Source organism: Saccopteryx bilineata, chromosome 2 (assembly GCF_036850765.1).
Source record: "Saccopteryx bilineata isolate mSacBil1 chromosome 2, mSacBil1_pri_phased_curated, whole genome shotgun sequence".
Taxonomy (NCBI): Eukaryota; Metazoa; Chordata; class Mammalia; order Chiroptera; family Emballonuridae; genus Saccopteryx; species Saccopteryx bilineata.
In genome coordinates this window covers 87,177,756-87,189,860 of record NC_089491.1, presented here as the reverse complement: position 1 = coordinate 87,189,860, position 12,105 = coordinate 87,177,756, and positions in this window count along the sequence as shown.

Genomic DNA, 12,105 nt, shown 5'->3' with positions numbered 1-12,105 from the left:
GGTTCAATTCCCAGCCAGGGCACACAGGAGAAGTGCCCACATGCTTCTTCACCCTTCCCCCTCTCCTTTCTCTCTATCTCTCTCTTCTCCCCCTGCAGCCAAGGCTCCATTGGAGCAAAGTTGGCCCAGTTGCTGAGGATGGCTCCATGGCCTCTGCCTCTGATTATAGCAGAGAAATGTCCCAGAGGGACAGAGCATCAACTCCTGGTGGGCATGCAGGGTGGATTCCAGTTGGAGGCATGCGGGAGTCTCTCTGTCTGCCTCTCCCCCCTTCTCACTTTGGAAAAAAAATGGGGAGCAATTCTCACAGACACTTTTCTCAGGAAGACTTACAGATATATGAAGAAAAGCCCATTTTATCAGCTATTAGAGAAATGCTAGTCAAAATTATGATGAGATACCACCTCACATCTGTTGGATTGGCTATTACCAACAACATAGGTAATAAGTTCTGAAGAGGTTGTGGAGAAAAAGAAATTCTCATTCACTGCTGGTAGTAATGTAAACTGGTAGAGCTGTTATGGAAGAAAGTATGGTGGTTCTTCAAAAAATTAAGAATAAAACAACCATATGACCCAGAAGTCCCTCTACTGAGTATCTACCAAAAAAGTAAAAAAAACATTGGTATGTAAAGACCCATGTACCCTTATGTTCATCTCAGCATTATTCATAGTGACCAAGACATGGAAACAACCAAGAAGTCCTTTGATAGACGATTGGATAATGAAAAAGTGGTACATATATACAATGGAATTACTACTCTGCCATAAGAAATGATGACATAGTGCCATTTACGAAACATGGACAGATCTTGAGAACATTATACTGAGTGAAATAAGTAAATCAGAAAATGCGAAGAACGGTATGATTTCACACAGAAGTGGGATATAAATTTGAGACTCATGGACATAGATAAAATGTAGTGGTTACCAGGAGGATGGTGTAGCGAGAGAGGGAGTGTGGTAAGGGAGTAAAGAGGGATAGGTGTGCAGTGACAGAGAGTAATTTGACTTTAAGTGATGGGTACACAACACAATCAACAGCTCAAATGCTATAAAGATGTTTACCTGAAACCTATGTACTCTTATTAATTACTATCATCCCATTAAACTTAATTTTTTAGATAAATAAAAAAAAGAAAGTAAATAAAAGAAAATGAGATCATATTAATAAAAGTTCAGGAAAGCCAAACCTTTGCTTGTGCTAGAGTAAATTACCATGACAGAGGTGGCCAAACTACAATCTCAGAGTAACCATGTCCAGAGTAACAGGTGATGTGATCGCTGGAGCTACAATCAAGGGAATCAGCTGGAAAGGAAGTGCAAACAAGGACTATTACACCCTTTCCTTAGTCACAATATACACAAAGCTTTAGCTGAATGGCAGGTGATAATTGCACACTAAAGTAATTAATTTCCTAGAAAAGGCTTTCAGTGGAATATGGACCAAACTTAGAAATAATGAGATATGTTTAGTATATTATTTGCTTTTTCTGTCAAGCATCTTTAAATAAATATACTTCTAAAAATATGCTCATCTAATATATAATAATTTCTGGTATAACAGAATATAAGTGTCCACTGTCCAAAAATTATCACTGAAGAATGTTACTAATTATAGCATTAGTGATTTCTATCAGATGCTCATAAATTTCTTTCATAATTTAATTTTTGATATTTTGAAACTTGTAAATTATAAAGTTTACTGCTAGCATAATTCTTTATGTTTCTATTTCAGTAAGGATAAATTATTTTATGACTACAAAGCAAATAATAGAAATATGATCAATTTACAATGGCTAATATAACCCTGAATCCAGGGTTATGTAAGCCATTTTCTTTAGTCAGAACTAAAGGACTTTGCATATTAAACAGTGGTAGTAGAAAGATCAGTCTAGCAAATGCTAAATACATGTGAATAAGTTTATGTATAATCTCTAATCTTATTACCATATCCAATGATTAGTATCTAATTAAACTAGAACAAAGAGGCAAAAGAGGGTGGATGAATGCTGTTTATAAGCGGACCATCTTTTCTACCTGTTTATTTAGAATTGTCAATGAAGTAAGATATTTGATATGAATTTGCAATAATACAAATTATCTGTCACTATAGGCTTATTCTGAGAAGTTTAACCATATATGGTTTTACCAAACACTTAAAACCAGCTCTCTAAAATTTCCCATCCATTTCTCTGACGACCTTGCAATTCCAGAAATCACCATGCGAAAACTGATGTATTTTCCAGCTTCTATCTTTCTTTTTCAGATATAATGAATTATGAGACTAACCACACTTTGGATCATTCTACCTACTAATAAGAATTGCTTTTTTTATTTTAATTGAAAGCCACCACAAAGTTAGGATGTAAGGCTGCGATTTTTGACAACCAGTTGATCCATGCACTTAAGTGTGTAAAACAGACTTAAAATAGAAAAGCCATATGGAAGACTTAATTTTTAAATTGAGGGCTATGCAAACTTATTCTTTTTTAGCAAGGACTGCAACATTCGAATATCTTTAAAGGTAATTCCAACAAAAACATTAAAGTAGATTTAACAGAAGACGATAAGAAAAATAACCAAGTGAAATAATTACCGTATCTATTAACTCAAGTGAGAAATGTTAAAATAGAAACTAAAAAGAAAAGCTGAGTAAATTAGAACATTTTTAAAATGCAGACTGTCTATAATTCTGAGTAGGAACATAATTTAAATGTTCTTATAATTTTATAACAACTTTGTTGATTGCAAAATCATATCTATAGGCTTACCTAAGTTAAAATTATTTTTCAAAAATATTAAATACTTATATATTTCTCTCTCATAATTAACAGTGTTAGTAGATGTATATTTAAAATATTAATGTACTTACTTTCGATGGGTATAATTTTTTCTTTGAATCTTTTTTATTTTTATGACTGTTTATTACCATTTGATTGAAAAGCATAAATGCCAATGTTTGAATCAATTCTAAACACACTTTGGGAATAAAATCTGTGACTCTATATTCTGAAGACTGAGGAATATAAACAGAGAGCATGATGACAAAATGGAATTTCATAATTAGCAAATATAAATGCAAAGAACTGATTAACATTTGTGTTAGTGACTCAAGAGGCTATGTCTTTAAGAGATAATTATAATATGCAGTGTAAACAAGTTCAGTTATACTCAAGTCTGTCTATCATCTACCTATCTCTCTATCTAAATTTGTATAAACCACTTGAAGAAAGGGGCTAGAATGATTTGTGCATTTTGTGGCAAGAGCCTAGAAAAACAATTAACTGATATAAATTGCTAAAGGCAGATAAACCCCTTTTTGCAGAGTATTTATAGGACAAAAACATCCAGGAAACTGTATTTCTGGACTGTATTTCTTTTGGTGCTCACATATTTTTCTCAGCTTTTTACATTTTTTTGGTCATTTTGTTAATTTTAGGGAAAATTCTCCACAGGTCGGAAAGCAACTTTTTTTTTTTTTTTTTTTTTTTTTTTTGTATTTTTCTGAAGCTGGAAACTGGGAGAGACAGTCAGACAGACTCCCGCATGCGCCCGACCGGGATCCATCCGGCATGCCCACCGAAGCTCTGCCCACCAGGGGGCGATGCTCTGCCCCTCCGGGGCGTCGCTCTGCTGCGACCAGAGCCACTCCAGTGCCTGGGGCAGAGGTCAAGGAGCCATCCCCAGCGCCCGGGCCATCTTTGCTCCAATGGAGCCTTGGCTGCGGGAGGGGAAGAGAGAGACAGAGAGGAAGGGGGGGGTGGAGAAGAAAATGAGCGCCTCTCCTATGTGCCCTGGCCAGGAATCGAACCCGGGTCCCCTGCACGCCAGGCCGACGCTCTACCACTGAGCCAACCGGCCAGGGCCGCAACATGTTTTTGAGGGACAAAAGTTCATAGAGACATTTACATATATCAGTGCAAAACATTAAGCCCAGACTCTTAGATTGAAATAGATCATAACACATCATAGTCATCCCTGGATCTATTATCATTCTATTTCATGTATAGCACCAGCTACATGTGAGTAAAGAGAAAATTATTTGACTATATTTTTAACTCTATGTACTTTTTAATTGTTTGATGTATTATGTGGAGTATGAATTTGAGAAAATAAGATCATTTTAGTAAAACCTTAACAAAATTTTTTATATTTTGGCAATCAACTATGACAAAAGAATCTATTTGCAAATCATTCTCTTTTACTCTTTTTTTTGTGAGTGTGTTTCCTCATATTGTGTGATTCTGTGTGTACATATGCATGATTTTACACTTGCCATTGTTTCCACAAAAGTGAGTTTGGAACCAGGTTACTACAAATTTGAATTATGATTCTTTTATTTAATAACTAATTATTACAAATATTAATTTTCTAGTTCTCCCATCTTCCTTTATTTAAATAAAAAAATAACTTTCTTACATAAATTTTTGTAAGGAGTTAAGTAGCTTTATGATAGATAGATAGATAGATAGAACATAAAGTACTTTAGATAATTTGAAGTTAACAAAAATGCTGCAATGAGGACACCAATTAATAAGTAAGTACTCTTTTCTTTCTCTGTTTTACAAACCCATACACATGCATCACAATTCAGTTAAATGGCAACTCTTCTATAAAATTTGTTTGTAGCCCTAGGTCTCTTTGTATATTTTACAATTGTTATTGATCTTGCTTATCATGCTAGCTATTGCTCCATGTAATTTTTTTACATTTGTAGTTCCTATTGGTCTATACATCCTGTGTTCTTGAGGATGGAGACTGCATTTATTTCTCATAGTAACCTCAGAAACAATCACAAGACTGGGTCCATATCAACCTTTAAAAATAACAAGCTATGAATAATATTCAATTAATAAGTTATTCAGTTAATAATAAGTTGTTATTTATAATGAAAGGTTATATAAGATATTTTAAAAATGAAATACATGTAGAGAGTTAACAGAACTAGATTTCATTTCTAATTAAATGACTTTCTTTTTAAATCATTTTTTTATTTTTTAATTACAGTTGACATACAATATTATATTAGTTTCATATGATTAGACATTATATAACTTATTAAGTGATCATCCCAATAAATCTCATACCCATCTGACACCATGCATAGTTGTTAGAATATTATTGACTATATTTCCTGTGCTATATTTTACATCTCCACAACTATTCTGTAACTATCAATTTATACTTCTAATTCTTTTCACCTTTCTTCTTATCCCCACCCCTTAAATGATTTATTTTCTATATGACCTTGGGGAAGTAATTTTCTATTGATCTTTGAGATTTACTTTCTCTGTGAAGAACTCCTCTGGTTAAAAGCAGAGAATTTTACTCTGACCTAAGCAATAAGTATGTTACATTGTGCATGCTGGTTCAGACTGTTTCACAGGAATCCTCTGGTTAATGTTGCCAGTCTACATTTAAGGATTTAGTAACACTGTTATTAATCATGGAGAATCAAAGGATATAAAAATAGTGAGAAAGAAAACAGACTAGGTCTCTGAGAGTGAGCATTCTACTTTTAGCCTAATTATAATTTCCCTATTAGAAACTAAAGATTCCAGAATGATTTAGCAGAGAATGTCCTAAAGCCAATTAAAATATTCTGTTTTTTAGCAAACAAGTTAGAAATTTTTTATACTTATCTTTGTTTTTAACAATTTTATTCATTTTTGAAAGAAGAGAGAGAGAGAGAAAGGGTTGGGGGGAAGAGCAGAAAGCATCAACTCCCATATGTGCCTTGACCAGGCAAGCCCAGGGTTTCAAACTGTCAACCTCAGCATTCCAGATTGATGCTTTATCCACTGTGACAACACATGTCAGGCTTCAGTTAGAATTCTAATCAATGATGATCTCTTTGATTTATTTGTAGAGAACATCATATGCTTGTTATTTTATCTTAACTATGTCTGTTGAGTATAGCATTTTAGAAGTATTTAGGGACCAGTTTTCTTCAAATTATTGATTAAACAGTAACTCATGTATAGAATTTGAATCCACTAGACTACAGTTACAAATAACTAAAACTAACTTTAGTTGTTACCTTCTGTTCAAATGCAGAATTTGAGAGGAGGGCACATGATTATTTCATGAAACCTTGTAGCTAAAATACAATGATGGTTCCCTCAGAAAAGATCAGGGACAAGAAATTAGTAAAACTTAATAACTGACTAAGGCTTTCCTGTTGTTTACTTTCTGGACTGCCTTCTTTAACATCAAAGCCAAACTTTCTGTTCCTTGTTGTCATGACAGAACACATTTCACTGAAGAACTTGAATTTATAAGACACATATTTGACCTCCAGCATGGCTTGACTATCTCCTGTGTCCAATTACAACATGCCATGGGAAAGAACTTACGGCTTGCATGAGGTGTTGATCACTAGTTAAATTTTTCATGTGAAGCTGAGCATGAGCACAACATTGGCTCAGTGTGGATCCAATGCTGTGGATTGGATAAGGAGATGTTCTTGCAATAAGTAAACAAACAAACAAATGCATATATACATAAATTTAAATAAAATATAGTGCTTCAAGGGCTGAGAAGATATCTAAGTATTGCTATTATAGACTTTTAAAATCTTGAATATTTATTTCAAAGCTTTTTCCATTTTACTGAATATTCTTGGAAGAATAGAGCTAACATCCAAGAACCATATAAGATTAAAAGCTATTTTAAAACCATTTAAGCCAATCCTCTTTTCCTCTCTCATCTGTAGCTCATAGAGGACCTAGTTTAATCCTTTTGTTCAAAGTTTCCTTTACTATAACATTTATATAAAGACCTGCTTATGTTTAAAGTCTTTTAGAAAAATAGTCAAGTTTTTAGTAAATTACATGTTATTTAGTAATTTGTAAGATATTTTACAAGGTAAGGCAAAATTAGGGTTACTGTTGTGATTATGTGAAACAGAGTTTATTCTTGTATTATTATTTATTAATTATTGTGTCATTTTCCATATGAACAACTCTATTTTACTTTTATTTATTGATCAATTAATTAATAGATTGGTTCATTCACATATGGACTGAATATTTTATTCACATATGGACTGAATATTTTAAATCTTATAAGCTGCATTTCCCAAACCTCTCATTTCTACTCAATTGTACTTCAGAATGTAAAGGATTGTTATGTTTTTAGGCTTGGATTACGTAGCAATAAATGTCTGAAAAAGCAATGGGAGGAGATTCCAAAATGGCAGTGGAGTAGGCAGATGCACAGACTGCCATCTCCTGTGACCAAACTGGATTACAAAGTAATTTAAGAACAATCATTGCGAAAAACCAACTTTGGACTAAAAGAACAAGACTTGAAAACTAAGGAACACAGAATAAACCACATCAAGCCTGGAAGGGAGTGCAGGGGTGCAGTGGATGCTCCCTCACTCCCAGGAGTGAGGGAGGCTGAGGCTGAGAGTCCAGAGATTTTCTCATTGCAAGGAGAGAAACCCTGAGACGCAGGGGACCTCAGTCCTAGGACTGGAGCTCCAGCCTAGAAACCGAGGGACTGGAGGAGACAGCCTGACAGCATTGAGTGGGGAGAAGAGTGGGAGTTCTGTCTGTGGGAAGCAGCTGGCAAAAGAAATTGCAGCCTTAAAGGGCCAGTGCAGAGTATATTGCTCACAGCCACTTGCCTGGGGCTCAGGGGGTGGAGAAGGGTTGAGAAGCCGGGTCTTGCATGAGGAGAGTGGGGAGATCAAGGCATGGGGACACAAACAGTGATGGGGAGAAGAAAAACTGAGCTGAGTCATTTTGTAGTGCCAAGGCAGCCATGGCTGGAGGAGGGGTTCTCCCTTCATCCAGCACAAACCTAGTGTGGAACCAGTAGACCCACCTCCAAAAAGCTCTCCAGCTCCAATCAGAACAAAAGGTTGTTTGGAAAGGAGGAAATAAAGAGGAGGGGCAGTGACTCAGGTTTCCTAGGAGACCTGAACTACACCTATCCCTTTTGATACAGAGAATGTGTCCTGCCCCCAGGGAGTCACTTGGCAGACCTCACCTTCTGATTCTCAGAGGTCACACCCACCACTTTCCTGGATAGAGTTTCAACTGGGGCCAAAGAACAAGAAATGCTCATTTCCCTCCTTCTAAACACAGAATCTCCCTGCTGGGCTCAGCAAACAAACAGCAGGGAAATTTAGACTTTTAAGTGGCTCTATTAGTTAAGGAGAATTAAAATCCAAACAACCAGTAGAGGCTGAGTGATAAAGTCCTAGAGGAGAAGCCACATTCCATAAACCAACCTCAGACCCACAACTCTAACAAGCTTGCAAACTGCAGACAGAAAAAAAATGAGAAGACAGAAGAATGTAAACCATATGAATCAACAAGAGAAATTCCCAGAAAAAGAACTGAATGAGATGGAAGTAACCAAAATTACCGGATGCAGAGTTTAAAATAATGATTGTAAAAAAAATAATAATAATGATTGTTAGGATGCTTATGGATCTATGAGCTACAATGGATAGACTTAGTGAGCACCTAAATAAGTTGCAAGCATCTAAAAGGACACTAAAATCATAAGAAAGAATCAATCAGAAATGACAATTACAATATCAGAAATGAGAATGACACTAGAAGGAATCAACAGCAGGCTGGATAAAAAAGAGGATCGAATCAGCAAATTAAAGGACAATATAAATGAAAACACAGAAAAAAATCAGGAAAAAGAAAAGAAGCTAAAAAAGTTGGACAGCCTACAATCTTCAAAAACTCAATCCAGAAGAATCCAAAAACCTAAACAGACTGATTATATCAAGTGAAATTGAAACAGTTATCAAAAAACTTCCAGCAAACAAAAGTCCTGGGACAGATTGCTTCACAGGTGAATTTTACCAAATCTTCAAAGAACTAAAACCTATACTTCTCAAGCTATTTCAAAAAATTCAAGGATAAAAGACTTCCAAGCTTCTTTTATGAGGCAAGCATAATCCTCATTCCAAAACAGGTAAAGACAGTACAAAGAAAGAAAAGTATAGGCCAATGTCCCTGATGAATCTAGATGCTAAAATCCTCAACAAAATTTTAGCCAACCATATTCAGCAATATATGAAAAAAATCATACACCATGATCAAGTGGGATTTATTCAGGGAAGGCAAGGCTGGTACAATATTCACAAATCAATCAATATGATTCATCACATAAACAAAAGGAAGGATAAAAATCATGATAATATCAACAGATATAGAAAAAGCATTTGATAAAATCCAGCACCAATTTATGATCAAAACTCTCAGCAATGTGGGAATACAGGGAACATACCTCAATATGATAAAGTCCATCTATGATAAACCCATGGCCAACATTATACTCAATGGGCAAAAATTAAAATCAATCCTCTTAAGATCAGGAACAAGGCAAGGGTGCCTTCTTTCACCACTCTTATTCAACATAGATCTGCAATCCTAGCCACAGTAATCAGACAAGAAGAAGAAATAAAAGGCATCCAAATTGGAAGAGAAGAAATAAAACTATCATTATTTGCTGATGACATGGTACAGTACATAGAAAACTTTAAAGTCTCAGTCAAAAAACTACTAGATCTGATAAACGAATTTGGCAAGGTGGCAAGATATAAAATTAATATTCAGAAATCAGTGGCATTTATATACACTAACAATAAACTGTCTGAAAGAGAAATTAAGGAAATAATCCTCTTCCCTATTACAACAAAAAAAATAAGTATAAATATGTAGGAGTAAATTTAACCAAGAAGGTAAAGGACTTGTACTTGGAAAATTATAAAACACTAATAAAAGAAATCAAGGAAGATACAAACAAGTGAAAGCATATATTGTGTTCATGGATACGGAGAATAAACATAATTAAAATGTCTATATTACCCATTGCAATCTATATATATTCAATGCAATTTCTATTAAAATACCAATGGTATACTTTAAAGATATAGAACAAATGTTCCAAAAATTTATATCGAACCAAAAAAGAACACGAATAGCCTCAGCAATCTTGAAAATGAATAAAGTCAGAGTATCACACTTCCTGATAACAAGCATACAGATCAATGGAACAGAACAGAAAACCCAGAAATGGTCAACTGATATTTGACAAAGGAGATAAGAGCATACAATGGAATAATGACAATCTCTTTAATAAATGGTGTTGGGAAAATTGGACAGGTACATGCAAAAAAATAAAACTAGATCACCAACTTACACCATTCACAAAAATAAACTCAAAGTGGATAAAAAACTTAAATGTAAGTCATGAAACCATAAACATCTTGGAAGAAAACATAGGCAGTAAACTTTCCATTATCTCTCATAGCAATATTTTTGCTGATTTTTCTCCACAGGCAAGTGAAATAAAGGACAGGATGAAAAAACGGGACTATATCAAACTGAAAAGCTTTTGCACAGCAAAAAACACCATGAACAAAATAAAAAGACAACCCACACAATGGGAGAACATATTTGCCAATATATCTGATAAGGGTAAATAACCAAAATTTATAAAGAACTTTTAAAATTCAACACCAGGTAGGTAAACAATCCAATTAAAAAATGGGCAAAAGAACTGAATAGGCACTTCTCCAAAGAGGACATACAAATGGCCAATAGGCATATGAAAAAATGTTCAACATCACTAATCATCAGAGAAATGCAAATTAAAACCACAATGAGATATCACCTCATACCTGTCAGAATGGTGTTCATTAAAAAAATACACAATAAGTGCTGGTGAGGATGTGGAGAAAAGGAAACTCTCCTGCACTACTGGTAGGAATGCAGACTGGTGCAGCCACTCTGGAGTACTATATGGGGTTTCTTTAAAAAGTTAAAAATGAGACCCGGGTTCGATTCCTGGCCAGGGCACACAGGAGAAGCGCCCATTTGCTTCTCCGCCCCTCCGCCGTGCTTTCCCTCTCTGTCTCTCTCTTCCCCTCCCGCAGCCAAGGCTCCATTGGAGCAAAAATGGCCCGGGTGCTGGGGATGGCTCTGTGGTCTCTGCCCCAGGCGCTAGAGTGGCTCTGGTCGCAACATGGCGACGCCCAGGATGGGCAGAGCATCGCCCCCTGGTGGGCAGAGCGTCGCCCCTGGTGGGCGTGCCGGGTGGATCCCGGTCGGGCACATGCGGGAGTCTGTCTGACTGTCTCTCCCTGTTTCGAGCTTCAGAAAAATGGAAAAAAAAAAAAAAGTTAAAAATGAAACTGCCTTTTGACCCAGTTATCCCATTTTTAGGAATATATCCTATGAATACTAAATCACTGATTCAAAAAAAAGATATGCATCCCGATGTTTATTGCAGCATTGTTCACAATATCCAAGACCTGGAAACTGCCCAAGTGTCCATTAGTGGATGAGTGGATTTAAAAGCAGTGGTACATATACACAATGGAATAGTATGCGGCTGTGAAAAAAAAGGAAATCTTACCTTTGTGACAGCATGTATGGACCTGGACATTATTATGCTAAATGAAATAAGCTGCCAGAGAAAGAAAAATATTATATGATCTCACATATATGTGGAATCTAATGAACAAAATGAACTGAGGAATGGAACAGAGGTAGAGATGTGGTCACAGGGACCAGAGGGACAGCAGTCAGAGGGAGGGGGATGAGGGGATGGAATCAGAGAAGGTAAAGGGATTAGTGAAACTATATATACATAACATAGAGATATAGCTAACAGGACAGCAAATTCTAGAGGGAAGAGGGAAGGGAATTAGGGGGAGGGGTATAAAAAGGGATTCCGTGGAGAGGAGGGAGTTATATTCAGTGGGACACTTGAATTCATGTAAACACAATAAATTAAAAATTAATAAATATTAAAAAAAAGAAAAAAAAAAGAATTACTTGGGGACAATAGCAGGGTATCAGCACTTTTATTTGACAAAAATCACACTTAGTAGAACAATTTTTTTAGAATTGAATCAATGCTATTTAACATTAATATTTCTTTAAATTTTACATATATACTGTTTCTCTCAGGCATGTACATTATACTTATTTAAAGAGCTGTATAAGACTTGTTTACTCTAGTTCATATAATTTATCTAACTGGTATATTACAGTAAGAATTACCAGTCTAATATACTCTACTGCTTAATATTTCTCATTTATATAATATGCTCACTCACAAC